Below are 16,722 nucleotides of genomic sequence, written 5' to 3'. Positions count from 1 at the left end.
GTGATGGACAAGACCCAATCCTAAGCATAGCACAAAGATCGTGTAGTTCGTTTGCTAGAGCTTTTCCAATGTCAAGTATCATTTCCTTAGACCATGAGATCGTGCAACTCCCGGATGCCGTAGGAGTGCTTTGGGTGTACCAAACGTCACAACGTAACTGGGTGACTATAAAGGTGCACTACGGGTATCTCCGAAAGTGTCTGTTGGGTTGGCATGGATCGAGACTGGGATTTGTCACTCCGTATGACGGAGAGGTATCTCTGGGCCCACTCGGTAATGCATCATCATAATGAGCTCAATGTGACCAAGTGTCTGGTCACGGGATCATGCATTACGGTACGAGTAAAGTGACTTGCCGGTAACGAGATTGAACGAGGTATTGGGATACCGACGATCGAATCTCGGGCAAGTAACGTACCGATTGACAAAGGGAATTGTATACTGGATTGATTGAATCCTCGACATCGTGGTTCATCCGAACATGTGGGAGCCAACATGGGTATCCAAATCCCGCTGTTGGTTATTGACCGGAGAGTCGTCTCGGTCATGTCTGCATGTCTCCCGAACCCGTAGGGTCTACACACTTAAGGTTCGGTGACGCTAGGGTTGTAGAGATATTAGTATGCGGAAACCCGAAAGTTGTTCGGAGTCCCGGATGAGATCCCGGACATCACGAGGAGTTCCGGAATGGTCCGGAGGTGAAGAATTATATATAGGAAGTCCAGTTTCGGCCACCGGGAAAGTTTCGGGGGATATCGGTATTGTACCGGGACCACCGGAAGGTTCCCGGGGGTCCACCGGGTGGGGCCACATGTCCCGGAGGGCCCCATGGGCTGAAGTGGGGAGGGGAACCAGCCACTGGTGGGCTGGTGCGCCCCCCTTGGGCCTCCCCTGCGCCTAGGGTTGGAAACCCTGGGGGTGGGGGCGCCCCACTTGGCTTGGGGGGCAAGCCACCCCCTTGGCCGCCGCCCCCCCCCCCACAGATGGGATCTCCAGGGGGCCGGCGCCCCCCCAGGGCCCCTATAAATAGTGGGGGGAGGGAAGGCAGCCGCACCACATCCCCTGGCGCCTCCCTCTCCCTCCCGTGGCACCTCTCCCTCCCGCTTGCGCTTGGCGAAGCCCGGCCGGGATCCCCGCTACTTCCACCACCACGCCATCGTGCTTCTGGATCTCCATCAACCTCTCCTTCCCCCTTGCTGGATCAAGAAGGAGGAGACGTCGCTGCTCCGTACGTGTGTTGAACGCGGAGGTGCCGTCCGTTCGGCGCTCGGTCATCGGTGATTTGGATCACGACGAGTACGACTCCATCAACCCCGTTCACTTGAACGCTTCCGCTCGCGATCTACAAGGGTATGTAGATGCACTCCTTTCCCCTCGTTGCTAGTAAACTCCATAGATGGATCTTGGTGATGCGTAGAAAATTTTGAAATTCTGCTACGATCCCCAACAGTGGCATCATGAGCCAGGCCTATGCGTAGTTACTATGCACGAGTAGAACACAAAGCAGTTGTGGGCGTAGATGTTGTCAATTTTTCTTGCCACTACTCTTCTTATCTTGTTTCGGCGGTATTTGGGATGAAGCGGCCCGGACCGACCTTACACGTACGCTTACGTGAGACAGGTTCCACCGACTGACATGCACTAGTTGCATAAGGTGGCTAGCGGGTGTGTGTCTCCCCCACTTTAGTCGGAACGGATTCGATGAAAAGGGTCCTTATGAAGGGTAAATAGAAATTGGCATATCACGTTGTGGTTTTACGTAGGTAAGAAACGTTCTTGCTAGAAACCTATAGAAGCCACGTAAAAACTTGCAAGAACAATTAGAGGACGTCTAACTTGTTTTTGCAGCATGTGCCTTGTGATGTGATATGGCCAGAAGATGTGATGAATGATATATGTGACGTATGAGATTGATCATGTTCTTGTAATAGGAATCACGACTTGCATGTCGATGAGTATGACAACTCGCAGGAGCCATAGGAGTTGTCTTTATTTTTTGTATGACCTGCGTGTCATTGAATAACGCCATGTAAATTACTTCACTTTATTGCTAAACACGTTAGCCATAGAAGTAGAAGTAATCGTTGGCGTGACAACTTCATGGAGACACGATGATGGAGATCATGGTGTCATGCCGGTGACGAAGATGATCATGGCGCCCCGAAGATGGAGATCAAAGGAGCAAAATGATATTGGCCATATCATGTCACTATTTGATTGCATGTGATGTTTATCATGTTTTACATCTTATTTGCTTAGAACGACGGTAGTAAGTAAGATGATCCCTTATAATAATTTCAAGAAAGTGTTCCCCCTAACTGTGCACCGTTGCGAAGGTTCGTTGTTTCGAAGCACCACGTGATGATCGGGTGTGATAGATTCTAACATTCGCATACAACGGGTGTTGACGAGCCTAGCATGTACAGACATGGCCTCGGAACACACGCAATACACTTAGGTTGACTTGACGAGCCTAGCATGTACAGACATGGCCTCGGAACACGGAAGACCGAAAGGTCAAGCATGAGTCGTATAGAAGATACGATCAACATGAAGATGTTCACCGATCTTAACTAGTCCGTCTCACGTGATGATCGGACACGGCCTAGTTGACTCGGATCATGTTTCACTTAGATGACTAGAGGGATGTCTATCTGAGTGGGAGTTCATTGAATAATTTGATTAGATGAACTTAATTATCATGAACTTAGTCTAAAATCTTTACAATATGTCTTGTAGATCAAATGGCCCACGTTGCCCTCAACTTCAACGCATTCCTAGAGAAAACCAAGCTGAAAGATGATGGCAGCAACTATACGGACTGGGTCCGGAACCTGAGGATCATCCTCATAGCTGCCAAGAAAGATTATGTCCTAGAAGCACCGCTAGGTGAAGCACCCATCCCAGAGAACCAAGACGTTATGAACGCTTGGCAATCACGTGCTGATGATTACTCCCTCGTTCAGTGCGGCATGCTTTACAGCTTAGAACCGGGGCTCCAAATGCGTTTTGAGAAACATGGAGCATATGAGATGTTCGAAGAGCTAAAAATGGTTTTTCAAGCTCATGCCCGGGTCGAGAGATATGAAGTCTCCGACAAGTTCTTCAGTTGTAAAATGGAGGAAAATAGTTCTGTCAGTGAGCACATACTCAAAATGTCTGGGTTACACAACCGCTTGTCTCAGCTGGGAGTTAATCTCCCGGATGACGCGGTCATTGACAGAATCCTTCAGTCGCTTCCACCAAGCTACAAGAGCTTTGTGATGAACTTCAATATGCAGGGGATGGAAAAGATCATTCCTGAGGTATATTCAATGCTGAAATCAGCGGAAGGGGAGATCAACAAGGAACATCAAGTGTTGATGGTGAATAAAACAACTAAGTTCAAGAAAGGCAAGGGTAAGAAGAACTTCAAGAAGGACGGCAAGGGAGTTGCCGCGCCCGGTAAGCCAGTTGCCGGGAAGAAGTCAAAGAATGGACCCAAGCCTGAGATTGAGTGCTTTTATTGCAAGGGAAGTGGTCACTGGAAGCGGAACTGCCCCAAATACTTAGCGGACAAGAAGGCCGGCAACACCAAAGGTATATGTGATATACATGTAATTGATGTGTACCTTACCAGTACTCGTAGTAGCTCCTGGATATTTGATACCGGTGCGGTTGCTCAAATTTGTAACTCAAAACAGGAGCTGCGAAATAAGCGGATACTGGCGAAGGACGAGGTGACGATGCGCGTCGGGAATGGTTCCAAGGTCGATGTGATCGCCGTCGGCACGCTGCCTCTACATTTACCTACGGGATTAGTTTTAAACCTCAATAATTGTTATTTAGTGCCAGCTTTGAGCATGAACATTGTATCAGGATCTCGTTTAATTCGAGATGGCTACTCATTTAAATCCGAGAATAATGGTTGTTCTATTTATATGAGAGATATGTTTTATGGTCATGCCCCGCTGGTCAATGGTTTATTCTTAATGAATCGCGAACGTGATGTTACACATATTCATAGTGTGAATACCAAAAGATGTAAAGTTGATAACGATAGTCCCACATACTTGTGGCACTGCCGCCTTGGTCACATTGGTGTCAAACGCATGAAGAAGCTCCATGCAGATGGACTTTTGGAGTCTCTTGATTACGAATCATTTGACACGTGCGAACCATGCCTCATGGGTAAGATGACCAAGACTCCGTTCTCCGGAACAATGGAGCGAGCAACCAACTTATTGGAAATCATACATACTGATGTGTGCGGTCCAATGAGTGTCGAGGCTCGCGGTGGCTATCGTTATGTTCTCACTCTCACTGATGACTTAAGTAGATATGGGTATGTCTACCTAATGAAACACAAGTCTGAAACCTTTGAAAAGTTCAAGGAATTTCAGAGTGAGGTTGAGAATCAACGTGACAGAAAAATAAAGTTCCTACGATCAGATCGTGGGGGAGAATATTTAAGTCACGAATTTGGTACACACTTAAGGAAATGTGGAATCGTTTCACAACTAATGCCGCCTGGAACACCTCAGCGAAATGGTGTGTTCGAACGTCGTAATCGCGCTCTATTGGATATGGTGCGATCTATGATGTCTCTTACCGATCTACCGCTCTCATTTTGGGGCTATGCTTTAGAGACTGCCGCATTCACTTTAAATAGGGCTCTGTCGAAATCCGTTGAGACGGCACCGTATGAATTATGGTTTGGGAATAAACCTAAGCTGTCGTTTCTAAAAGTTTGGGGATGCGATGCTTATGTCAAGAAACTTCAACCTGAAAAGCTCAAACCCAAGTCGGAAAAATGCGTCTTCATAGGATACCCTAAGGAAACCATTGGGTATACCTTCTACCTCAGATCCGAAGGCAAAATCTTTATTGCCAAGAACGGGTCCTTTCTGGAGAAAGAGTTTCTCTCGAAAGAAGTGAGTGGGAGGAAAGTGGAACTTGATGAGGTGATAGTCACCCCTTCCGAACCGGAAAGTAGCGCAGCGCAGGAAGATGTTCCTGTGGTGCCTACATCGACTGGGGAGGAAGTTAATGATGATGATCATGAAGCTTCGGATAAAGTTACTGCTGAACTTCATAGGTCCACAAGGACACGTTCCGCACCAGAGTGGTACGGCAACCCTGTCATGGAAATCATGTTGTTAGACAACGGTGAACCTTCGAACTATGAAGAAGCGATGGCGGGCCCAGATTCCAACAAATGGCTTGAAGCCATGCAATCCGAGATAGGATCCATGTATGAAAACGAAGTATGGACTTTGACTGACTTGCCCGATGATCGGCGAGCCATAGAAAATAAATGGATCTTTAAGAAGAAGACAGACGCGGATGGTAATGTGACCATCTATAAGGCTCGACTTGTCGCTAAGGGTTATCGACAAGTTCAAGGGGTTGACTACGATGAGACTTTCTCACCCGTAGCGAAGCTGAAGTCCGTCCGAATCATGTTAGCAATTGCCGCATTCTATGATTATGAGATATGGCAAATGGACGTCAAAACGGCATTCCTTAACGGCTTTCTTAAGGAAGAATTGTATATGATGCAGCCGGAAGGTTTTGTCGATCCTAAGAATGCTAAATGGGTATGCAAGCTCCAGCGCTCCATCTATGGGCTGGTGCAAGCATCTCGGAGTTGGAACATTCGATTTGATGAGATGATCAAAGCGTTTGGGTTTACACAGACTTATGGAGAAGCCTGTGTTTACAAGAAAGTGAGTGGGAGCTCTATATCATTTCTCTTATTATATGTGGATGACATACTATTGATGGGAAATGATATAGAATTCTTGGAAAGTATAAAGGCCTACTTGAATAAGTATTTTTCAATGAAGGACCTTGGAGAAGCTGCTTATATATTAGGCATCAAGATCTATAGAGATAGATCAAGACGCCTCATTGGTCTTTCACAGAGTACGTACCTTGACAAGATATTGAAGAAGTTCAATATGGATCAGTCCAAGAAGGGGTTTTGCCTGTATTGCAAGGTGTGCAATTGAGCACGGCTCAATGCCCGACCACGGCAGAAGATAGAGAAAAGATGAGTGTCATCCCCTATGCCTCAGCCATAGGGTCTATTATGTATGCCATGCTGTGTACCAGACCTGATGTAAAGCTTGTCGTAAGTTTGGTAGGAAGGTACCAAAGTAATCCCGGCATGGAACACTGGACAGCGGTCAAGAATATCCTGAAGTACCTGAAGAGGACTAAGGATATGTTTCTCGTTTATGGAGGTGACGAAGAGCTCGTCGTAAAGGGTTACGTCGACGCTAGCTTCGACACAGATCTGGATGACTCGAAGTCACAAACCGGATACGTGTATATTTTGAATGGAGGGGCAGTAAGCTGGTGCGGTTGCAAGCAAAGCGTCGTGGCGGGATCTACATGTGAAGCGAGTACATGGCGGCCTCAGAGGCAGCGCAAGAAGCAATCTGGATGAAGGAGTTCATTACCGACCTAGGGGTGATTCCCAATGCGTCGGGCCCGTTGACTCTCTTCTGTGACAACACTGGAGCTATTGCCCTTGCCAAGGAGCCCAGGTTTCATAGGAAGACCAGGCATATCAAGCGTCGCTTCAACTCCATTCGTGAAAGTGTTCAAAATGGAGACATAGATATTTGTAAAGTACATACGGACCTGAATGTAGCAGATCCGTTGACTAAACCTCTCCCTAGAGCAAAACATGATCAACACCAGAACTCTATGGGTGTTCGATTCATCACAATGTAACTAGATTATTGACTCTAGTGCAACTGGGAGACTGTTGGAAATATGCCCTAGAGGCAATAATAAAATGGTTATTATTATATTTCCTTGTTCATGATAATTGTCTATTGTTCATGCTATAATTGTGTTATCCGGAAATCGTAATACATATGTGAATACATAGACCACAACATGTCCCTAGTGAGCCTCTAGTTGACTAGCTCGTTGATCAACAGATAGTCATGGTTTCCTGACTATGGACATTGGATGTCATTGATAACGGGATCACATCATTAGGAGAATGATGTGATGGACAAGACCCAATCCTAAGCATAGCACAAAGATCGTGTAGTTCGTTTGCTAGAGCTTTTCCAATGTCAAGTATCATTTCCTTAGACCATGAGATCGTGCAACTCCCGGATGCCGTAGGAGTGCTTTGGGTGTACCAAACGTCACAACGTAACTGGGTGACTATAAAGGTGCACTACGGGTATCTCCGAAAGTGTCTGTTGGGTTGGCATGGATCGAGACTGGGATTTGTCACTCCGTATGACGGAGAGGTATCTCTGGGCCCACTCGGTAATGCATCATCATAATGAGCTCAATGTGACCAAGTGTCTGGTCACGGGATCATGCATTACGGTACGAGTAAAGTGACTTGCCGGTAATGAGATTGAACGAGGTATTGGGATACCGACGATCGAATCTCGGGCAAGTAACGTACTGATTGACAAAGGGAATTGTATACGGGATTGATTGAATCCTCGACATCGTGGTTCATCCGATGAGATCATCGTGGAACATGTGGGAGCCAACATGGGTATCCAGATCCTGCTGTTGGTTATTGACCGGAGAGTCGTCTCGGTCATGTCTGCATGTCTCCCGAACCCGTAGGGTCTACACACTTAAGGTTCGGTGACGCTAGGGTTGTAGAGATATTAGTATGCGGAAACCCGAAAGTTGTTCGGAGTCCCGGATTAGATCCCGGACGTCACGAGGAGTTCCGGAATGGTCCGGAGGTGAAGAATTATATATAGGAAGTCCAGTTTCGGCCACCAGGAAAGTTTCGGGGGTTATCGGTATTGTACCGGGACCACCGGAAGGGTCCCGAGGGTCCACCAGGTGGGGCCACCTGTCCCGGAGGGCCCCATGGGCTGAAGTGGGGAGGGGAACCAGCCACTAGTGGGCTGGTGCGCCCCCCTTGGGCCTCCCCTGCGCCTAGGGTTGGAAACCCTGGGGGTGGGGGGCGCCCCACTTGGCTTGGGGGGCAAGCCACCCCCTTGGCCGCCGCCCCCCCTTCAGATGGGATCTCCAGGGGGCCGGGGCCCCCCCAGGGCCCCTATAAATAGTGGGGGGAGGGAAGGCAGCCGCACCACAGCCCCAGGCGCCTCCCTCTCCCTCCCGTGACACCTCTCCCTCCCGCTTGCGCTTGGCGAAGCCCTGCCGGGATCCCCGCTACTTCCACCACCACGCCGTCGTGCTGCTGGATCTCCATCAACCTCTCCTTCCCCCTTGCTGGATCAAGAAGGAGGAGACGTCGCTGCTCCGTACGTGTGTTGAACGCGGAGGTGCCGTCCGTTCGGCGCTCGGTCATCGGTGATTTGGATCACGACGAGTACGACTCCATCAACCCCGTTCACTTGAACGCTTCCGCTCGCGATCTACAAGGGTATGTAGATGCACTCCTTTCCCCTCGTTGCTAGTAAACTCCATAGATGGATCTTGGTGATGCGTAGAAAATTTTAAAATTCTGCTACGATCCCCAACAATCGCACCATATCCAATAGAGTGCGATTACGACGTTCGGACACACCATTACGCTGAGGTGTTCCAGGCGGCGTGAGTTGTGAAACAATTCCACATTTCCTTAAGTGTGTGCCAAATTCGTGACTCAAATATTCCCCTCCACGATCTGATCGTAAGAACTTTATTTTCCTGTCACGTTGATTCTCAACCTCACTCTGAAATTCCTTGAACTTTTCAAAGGTCTCGACTTGTGTTTCATTAAGTAGACATACCCATATCTACTCAAGTCATCAGTGAGGGTGAGAACATAACGATAGCCACCGCGAGCCTCAACGCTCATTGGACCGCACACATCAGTATGTATGATTTCCAATAAGTTGGTTGCTCGCTCCATTGTTTCAGAGAACGGAGTCTTGGTCATTTTTCCCATGAGGCATGGTTCGCACGTGTCAAATGATTCATAATCAAGAGAATCCAAAAGTCCATCTGCATGGAGTTTCTTCATGCGTTTACACCAATGTGACCAAGGCGGCAGTGCCACAAGTATGTGGGACTATCATTATCAACCTTACATTTCTTGGCATTCACACTATGAATATGTGTAACATCACGTTCGAGATTCATTAAGAATAAACCATTGACCAGCGGGGAATGACCATAAAACATATCTCTCATATTAATAGAACAACCATTATTCTCGGATTTAAATGGGTAGCCATCTCGCATCAAACGAGATCCAGATACAATGTTCATGCTCAAAGCTGGCAGTAAATAACAATTATTGATGTTTAAAACTAATCCCGTAGGTACATGTAGAGGTAGCGTGCCGACAGCGATCACATCGACCTTGGAACCATTCCCGACGCGCATCGTCACCTCGTCCTTCGCCAGTCTCCGCTTATTCCGCAGCTCCTGCTTTGAGTTACAAATATGACACTAGTAGAAAAAGGGTCTAATGTGAAACTCATTAGTCCCGGTTTGTAATTGAAATCGGCACTATTAGTGCCGGTTCCAACGGCCAGGCGGGCGGGGCTCATTAGTACCGGTTCATGGCGAACCTTTAGTACCGGTTCGTGCCACCAACCGGTACTAAAGAGGGGGTCTTTAGTACCGGTTGGAGCCACCAACCGGTACTAAAGGTGGTGGCCTTTAGTACAGGTTGGTGGCTCCAACCGGTACTAAAGACCCCCTGTTTAGTACCGGTTGGAGCCACCAACCGGTACTAAAGGTGGTGCGCTGCCACCCGCAGTGCACAATGTTTAGTCCCACCTCGCTAGTTGAGAGGAGCTCGCACCGGTTTATAAGCCCCGCCGCGGCTACCGTGTCGAGCTCCTCTCTAACAGGCCTTTGTGGGCCTATTGCAAGTCTTTTGCCCTGTGGGGCCTACTGGGCCGTACGGGCCTGCATCATGGCCCAACTAGAGATTGGGTTTCTAGTCGTATGCAGGTCGTGCCGGCCCAGTAGGCAGGCTGTTTTTGCTTTATTTCAAAAAAAATCCTTACCAACCGGGACTAAAGGTCCCCCAGACCACGGCGCACCTCGTGCCATGTGGTGGGCCTTTGGTCCCGGTTCGTGTTGAACCGGGACTAAAGGGGGGGTACCTTTAGTCCCCACTCTTTAGTGCCGGTTCCAGAACCGGTACTAAAGGTCCTTACAAACTGGTACTAAAAGTCGTCTTTCTACTAGTGTGAGCAACCGCACCGGTATTAAATACCCAGGAGCTACTACGAGCGCTGTTAGGTACACATCAATAACATGTATATCACATAAACCTTTGGTATTACCGGCCTTCTTCTCCGCTAAGTACTTGGGGTAGTTCCGCTTCTAGTGACCGTTTCCCTTGCAATAAAAGCACTCAGTCTCAGGCTTGGGTCCATTCTTTGTCTTCTTCGCGGCAGCTTGCTTACCGGGCGCGACAACTCCCTTGCCGTCTTTCTTGAAGTTCTTCTTACCCTTGCCTTTCTTGAACTTAGTGGTTTTATTCACCATCAACACTTGATGTTCCTTTTTGATCTCCACCTCCGCTGATTTCAGCATTGAATATACCTCAGGAATGGTCTTTTCCATCCCCTGCATATTGAAGTTCATCACAAAGCTCTTGTAGCTAGGTGGGAGCGACTGAAGGATTCTGTCAACGACCGCATCATCCAGGAGATTAACTCCCAGCTGAGATAAGCGGTTGTGCAACCCAGACATTTTGAGTATGTGCTCGCTGACAGAACTATTCTCCTCCATCTTACAACTGTAGAACTTGTCGGAGACTTCATATCTCTCGACCCGGGCATGAGCTTGGAAAACCATTTTCAGCTCTTGGAACATCTCATATGCTCCGTGCTACTCGAAACGCTTTTGGAGCCCCGGTTCTAAGCTGTAAAGCATGCCGCACTAAACTAGGGAGTAATCATCAACACGTGTTTGTCAGGCGTTCATAACATCTTGGTTTGCTGGGACGGGTGTTTCACCTAGCGGTGCTTCAAGGACATATGCTTTCTTGGCAGCTATGAGGATGATCCTCAAGTTCCGGACCCAGTCCGTATAGTTGCTACCATCGTCTTTCAGCTTGGTTTTCTCTAGGAACTTGTTGAAGTTGAGGTTGACATTAGCATGGGCCATTTGATCTACAAGACATATTGTAAAGATTTTAGACTAAGTTCATGATAATTAAGTTCATCTAATCAAATTATTAATGAACTCCCACTCAGACAGACATCCCTCTAGTCATCTAAGTGATACATGATCCGAGTCAACTAGGCCGTGTCCGATCATCACGTGAGACGGACTAGTCATCATCGGTGAACATCTTCATGTTGATCGTATCTGCTATACGATTCATGTTCGACCTTTCGGTCTCTTGTGTTCCGAGGCCAAGTTTGTACATGCTAGGCTCGTCAAGTCAACCTAAGTGTATTGCGTGTGTAAATCTGGCTTACACCCGTTGTATGCGAACGTTAGAACCTATCACATCCGATCATCACGTGGTGCTTCGGAACAACGAACCTTTGCAACGGTGCACAGTTAGGGGGAACACTTTCTTGAATTTTTAGCGAGGGATCATCTTATTTATGCTACCGTCGTTCTAAGCAAATAAGATGTAAAACATGATAAACATCACATGCAATCAAATAGTGACATGATATGGCCAATATCATTTTGCTCCTTTTGATCTCCATCTTCGGGGCGCCATGTTCATCATCGTCACCGGCATGACACCATGATCTCCATCATCGTGTCTTCATGAAGTTGTCTCGCCAACTATTACTTCTACTACTATGGCTAACGGTTAGCAATAAAGTAAAGTAATTACATGATGTTTCAGTTGACAGCAGGTCATAAATAAATTAAGACAACTCCTAGGCTCCTGCCGGTTGTCACACTCATCGACATGCAAGTCGTGATTCCTATTACAAGAACATGATCAATCTCATACATCACATATATCATTCATCACATTCTTCTGGCCACATCACATCACATGACACATGCTACAAAAACAAGTTAGACGTCCTCTAATTGTTGTTGCAATTTTTTTTACATGGCTGCTATAGGTTTCTAGCAAGAACGTTTCTTACCTACGCCAAAACCACAACGTGATATTCCAATTTCTATTTACCCTTCATAAGAACCCTTTTCATCAAATCCGATCCGACTAAAGTGGGAGAGACAAACACCCGCTAGCCACCTTATGCAACTAGTGCATGTCAGTCGGTGGAACCTGTCTCACGTAAGCGTACGTGTAAGGTCGGTCCGGGCCGCTTCATCCCACGATGCCGCCGAATCAAGATAAGACTAGTAACGGCAAGTAAATTGACAAAATCGACGCCCACAACAACTTGTGTTCTACTCGTGCATAGAAACTACGCATAGACATAGCTCATGATGCCAATTTTGGGGATCGGTGCAAATTTTTTTACGCATCACTAAGATCAATCTATGGAGTAACTAGCAACGAGAGAGAGGGGAGTGCATCTTCGTACCGTTGAAGATCGCGAGACGGAAGCGTTGCAAGAAAGCGGATGAGGGAGTCGTACTCGTAGCGATTCAGATCGCGGTGGATTCCGATCCTAGCGCCGAACAACGGCACCTCCGCGTTCAACACACGTGCAGCTTGGTGACGTCTCCCGCGCCTTGATCCAGTAAGGAGGAGGGAGAGGTTGAGGAAGAAGGCTCCAACAGCAGCACGACGGCGTGATGGTGATGGAGTGGCAGTTCTCCGGCAGGGCTTCGCCAAGCTCACGCGGAGGAGGAGAGGTGTTGGGGAGGGGAGGGGCTGCGCCTTGGATGTGGTGCTGCAGCCCTCCCTCCACCCCTCTATTTATAGGGAGAAGGGGGAAGGGGGCCGGCCCCTCTAGATGAGATCTAGAGGGGGGGCGGCGGCCAAGGGGGAGGGGCTTGCCCCCCAAGCAAGGGGGGCGCCCCCTTTAGGGTTCCCCCCCAACCCTAGGCGCATGGGCCCTAGGGGGATGGCGCCCAGCCCACTTAGGGGCTGGTTCCCTTCCACCTACAGCTCATAAGGCCCTCCAGGGCAGGTGGACCCTCCCGGTGGACCCCCGGAACCCCTTCGGTGGCCTCGGTACAATACTGGCACACCCCCGAACACTTCCGGTGACCGTATGATGACTTCCCATATATAGATCTTCACCTCCGGACCATTCTAGAACTCCTCGTGACGTCCGGGATCTCATCCGGGACTCCGAAAAACATTCGGTAATCACATACAAATCTTCCTTATAACCCTAGCGTCATCGAACCTTAAGTGTGTAGACCCTACGGGTTCGGGAATCATGCAGACATGACCGAGACAGCTCTCTAGACAATAACCAACAGCGGGATGTGGATACCCATGTTGGCTCCCACATGTTCCACGATGATCTCATCGGATGAACCATGATGTCGAGGATTCAAGCAATCCCGTATACAATTCCCTTTGTCAATCGGTACGTTACTTGCCCGAGATTCGATCGTCGGTATCCCAATACCTTGTTCAATCTCGTTACCGGCAAGTCACTTTACTCGTTCCGTCATGCATGATCTCGTGACTAACTACTTAGTCACATTGAGCTCATTATGATGATGCATTACCGAGTCGGCCCAGAGATACCTCTCCGTCATACGCAGTGACAAATCCTAGTCTCGATCCGTGCCAACCCAACAGACACTTTCGGAGATACCTGTAGTGCACCTTTATAGCCACCCAGCTACGTTGTGACGTTTGGTACACCCAAACCATTCCTGCAGTATCCGGGAGTTGCACGATCTCATGGTCTAAGGAAATGATACTTGACATTAGAAAAGCTTTAGCAAACGAACTACACGATCTAGTGCTATGCTTAGGATTGGGTCTTGTCCATCACATCATTCTCCTAATGATGTGATCCCGTTATCAATGACATCCAATGTCCATGGTCAGGAAACCGTAACCATCTATTGATCAACGAGCTAGTCAACTAGAGGCTCACTAGGGTCATGTTATGGTCTATGTGTTCACACATGTATTACGATTTCCGGATAACACAATTATAGCATGAACAATAGACAATTATCATGGACAAGGAAATATAATAATAACAATTTTATTATTGCCTCTAGGGCATATTTCCAACATGTGAACCATCTGAACCGGTGTAAAACGTCCAGAAAAAAGTTTCAAATCCCGGACAAGTGAGTCTATCGGTTCGAATTTTCAGTTTCATTCGATCTCATCCCAGAAAGGTACAAGTAGTGTGCAAGTTGAAGGAAATCAATAATGTCGTGTAGCTCAGTTGGTGTTGCTAAATTAATTGTGGGAGGTTGTGGGTTCGATTCCCCTCCTATTCCTTTTTTTCGCTTTTTCCATACTGCAAGTGTGTGCGCAGAATCGGGACGGGCCCGCCCAGCGGGGGATCCGGTGGCCCAGAAAATCGGGAAAAGGGAGGGGTTCGTGAAAATCGGGAGAAGAAGGGATGGGTTTCGTGCGACAGGAGGGGGTGATGGTTTTTGCAATCTGGCACATGGTTGCCAGTTATCACAGTCCTAATTCTGTCTTACTCTAGATTTTGCCAAGGAAATTGCATGCATTGTGCATTTCACTATGTAGTTTGCCACACACACAAAAAAATTGAATAGTTCCTTATCGCCCGCAGCTAGAATTACTTTATAATTTACAACGCCAAAATTAATTTAGCCACCTAAATAAATTAAATCAACCATGCATTCTCTGATTAATTTCATCTCAACTATTATTATCATTAATTCATGGATCCTAGTCATTCTCTCCCCTCGTGTTTCATCCACCACCGACACAACTAGATTAATTGATCAGAAGGCCGGACAACTACATCCTACTCTTCTCCACTAATTCACTAGCTACTGATTGTGCCGCTTTTTTTGCAAAAAGATTATGCCACTAAGTAGCAACCTATCTATCACGGAACCTAGCTAGCTCTGGGATGATGAATCAAGAAGATGCTTACCTGTTCTATTGTTCAAGACTGCCCGTCAGGATCGGGGGTGTTGTTACTCCTGTCCGACGAACACGAAATCACCGAGCCGCCGTTGGAGGAGGAAGCATGGGTGAGGACTCCGCAGGAGGATGCTGCAGCGGCGCGAGTCGGGCGTGATATGCGCCTAGGTTAGTTTTGAGGGTTTTGGTTTGCGTCTAGATCGATTTCTCATGTCGTTGTTTGCGGGCCTACGCGTGGGAAATGGCAATTCCACTAATTAAGGGAAGGGAATCGCTGATTTACTTACCCATTTACTACACCTACACGTACAACGGTGTCACACCTAACCTGTGGTTAGTGTGCTCTAGAGCTTGCTGGTGGGCCCAGCCAGCTGGCCAGCCAAGTGGCGTGCGTGGGTGGTCTTAAAAGGGGCCGCCTGTGGCCGTGGGTGACATGCGTGTGTTGATAATTCTCTGTACTCAATCCTTCCTCTACAATCAATTCCTCCTCCTTCCTCTCCAAGCCATCCCCCTCCCCTCGCTCGATCTAGATCCCATCTCCTCCCTCGCTCTCTCGGGTGTTACAACTGGTATTGAAAGCCATAAATCCGTCGAAATTTTTTCTTCCTTGCTTGATTGGGAGTCAGTAACATCCACCGCGCCGGTGTGGTTTGCTCTGGCGAGCCGCACAAAATCCGTCGCGGGGTTCGACGCCCTTCCGAGCAGGACAATGACTCCTTCCAAGGCATCGGCGGCGACGCGGCAAGTTCTCGCCGCCATGGTTGAGGGGAACACCAACATAACCAAGATGCTAGAGACGCTGCTCGCCAAAATCGACGACCAGAAAGCGGCGCACGAGAAACAAATCAAGCTCCAGGCCGCCTTCAATGCTCAGATCTCGCAGGAGATGCGCGGCCTCTCGCGGCAGCTCGATCTGACCCAGGCGGATCTCGACCTCACGCGCAAGACGGTGGAAGGATCGGCCTCCCCGACAGGCTCGGTCACCACGCACCTTCACCAGCCCGCGCAACCGTAGCAGCAACCTCCACCACCCCTCCTCCTCCACCGTCCCCGCGCCCCGTGCCAGATCCGGCGTGCCCGTCTTCGTCGCACACGCGTCTGGGCGACCACCGTCCACCTCTCCTACCGGTGCCGCCGCAGGGCAGATTCGTCGCCGCGGCGACCGCGTCTCCGCCGGGCTACCACACCAACGAGTACCACAAACCCCCGAAGCACAATTTTCCCATGTTCGACGGCACGGCGCCATACTTGTGGCTGGATCGTTGCCTCGCCTACTTTGAGCTCTACAAGGTGGCCGCCCACCACTGGGTCGCCACCACGGCACGATACATCGACGGCCAGGCCGCGCACTGGCTCCAAGCGTTCCGTCAGACGCATCGCAACATCACGTGGGACGTCTTCACTTTGGCGATCCTGGAGGAGTTCGGCGCTGACGAGTTTGAGGTGGTGATGCACAAGCTGCTGCAACTACGCCAAACAGGCACCGTCGCCGAGTACCGTGCCGCGTTCGACGAGCAGATGTACCACTTGCTCGCTCTCGATCCGTCGATCAACACCAAGTTCTTCATGATGCAGTTCCTCCTCGGCCTGAAGGACGAGTTGCGTGCCCCGATGCGACTCCAGGCACCCTCCAGTATCACGCGTGCCTCGGTGCTCGCGCGCATCCAAGAGGAAGAACTGGGCACGACCCGCGCGCGCCCCCGCATCACACCCGCGGGTCAACCACCGCCAACAGCAGCCGCAGCGGCACTTCCACATCGCGCCGTGGCCGCGCCGGTTCGCGTCCAAGGAGACGAGTACGCACGGGAGTGGCAGCTGCGCGATTTCCGTCGTGCGAA

Source organism: Aegilops tauschii, chromosome 2 (genome assembly GCF_002575655.3).
Source record: "Aegilops tauschii subsp. strangulata cultivar AL8/78 chromosome 2, Aet v6.0, whole genome shotgun sequence".
Classification (NCBI taxonomy): domain Eukaryota; kingdom Viridiplantae; phylum Streptophyta; class Magnoliopsida; order Poales; family Poaceae; genus Aegilops; species Aegilops tauschii.
This window is presented reverse-complemented; position numbering follows the sequence as displayed.